At 28.2% G+C, this 1,658-nt stretch overlaps 1 non-coding gene across 1 annotated transcript; it reads right to left on the reverse strand.

The window, feature by feature from the left end:
• Positions 1 to 273: 273 nt before the first annotated feature.
• Trnai-uau lies at positions 274 to 366 on the reverse strand. The gene is given in 2 exon segments: positions 274 to 309; positions 329 to 366. It is a non-coding gene; the product is annotated as a tRNA-Ile (tRNA).
• Positions 367 to 1,658: the final 1,292 nt, after the last annotated feature.

The raw sequence follows: 1,658 nt of genomic DNA on the forward strand, positions 1-1,658 counted from the left end.
CTCAATTGTGCACAAAAACCTTTTGTATGCATGAAGAAAACTATCATCGTATAAAAAGAGAAAACTTGTCCCATATAAGATATAAAAGATATATTCGATATACAATAGAATATATATTTGAAGACGATAGATGAAATAAATATTCAAAAGGATTCAAATGTTTGTGAAAAAATGTATATCTATACATCTGACACATCTGGAATTGAAATATGGGAACATACATACCATCAGCAAAATATTACCAAACCTATTAAAAGTAAATAAAAATTTATCTGCTCTAGGTGAGGCTCGAACTCACAACCCCGGCATTGCTCACATCATACTGTCTTATAAGTACCGTGCGCTAACCAATTGCGCCACTAGAGCTATAAATAATTATTAAAAAATATACAATCATTTTGTATATACAACATATAAGTTATCAAATTATTAATTAACATTGTTATGTATTAGGTAATATTAGAAATGATAACATAATTACTGATTAAATATCAAGGATGTATACAAATGAATTTTTTTATTTTCAAAATGGAAACAAAAGTATAGAATCACCAAGAACAATGAACTAACTGTTGGAAATGTATCAATAATAAAACTCCACAAAATTTTCTTCAAATTTCCACCGAAAAAAATATACAATCATTTTGTATATACAACATATAAGTTATCAAATTATTAATTGACATTGTTATGTATTAGGTAATATTAGAAATGATAACATAATTACTGATTAAATATCAAGGATGTATACAAATGAATTTTTTTATTTTCAAAATGGAAACAAAAGTATAGAATCACCAAGAACAATGAACTAACTGTTGGAAATGTATCAATAATAAAATTCCACAAAATTTTCTTCAAATTTCCACCGATTGGTCTACAATAGCATCAAAAATTGACCTTCTTTGAGATGGGTACACTGAAGCGTATAGGACAGTTGTGCGATTGATATAAAATTTGATATCTAAACATACTTTGATATGGCAAAGGCTGAGTTCGATCTCGAGTTAAATTGTACCAATGTAGCATTAAAAAAGACGGGTGGATATGAATATGTGGTGGTGAAAAAATACCATCATGGATACTGAGATTTCTCATTTAAAACGAATATGGGATGAATCATGAACTATACAGGAACTTAACTGATTCGAAGTAACACTTCATTGCTTAATTTTATTTTTGTTTTTGATCTTTAATTTTTTAATGGGTACGTGTGTGTATGATAAATTTGAGTGCAGCCCCACTATAAATTAACATCCATGAAAACAAAGCGTTTTAAGAGTCATAAAATTAATTTAATGACTTTGCATTTCACCTGCCAGTAGGCATTACAATATTACAACCCACACCGAAATATTTTACGAGTCCAAGTAAAAATAGTATAATACTTCAATGATTGCATTTTTTATAATTACGGCCAGTTTGAATTATTTGAATTATCATAGATGTTTGGCGTTAAGAAAGTTCTGTCCTGGATTGGTTAATCTTCACATCTGCTTGAAATTTCAGTGTTTGTACGTAAGAAAAAATTTGTGGTATTGAGAAATTTTTTAATCAACAGTTAAATGCGTGAAAAGTGTTACTACACGCAAGTAAAATTAATTAATTTTACATAAGAACCATACGATCTTTTGATGTTCCGAATTCTTTTAATGTAT

Source organism: Chrysoperla carnea, chromosome 4 (assembly GCF_905475395.1).
Source record: "Chrysoperla carnea chromosome 4, inChrCarn1.1, whole genome shotgun sequence".
Taxonomy (NCBI): Eukaryota; Metazoa; Arthropoda; class Insecta; order Neuroptera; family Chrysopidae; genus Chrysoperla; species Chrysoperla carnea.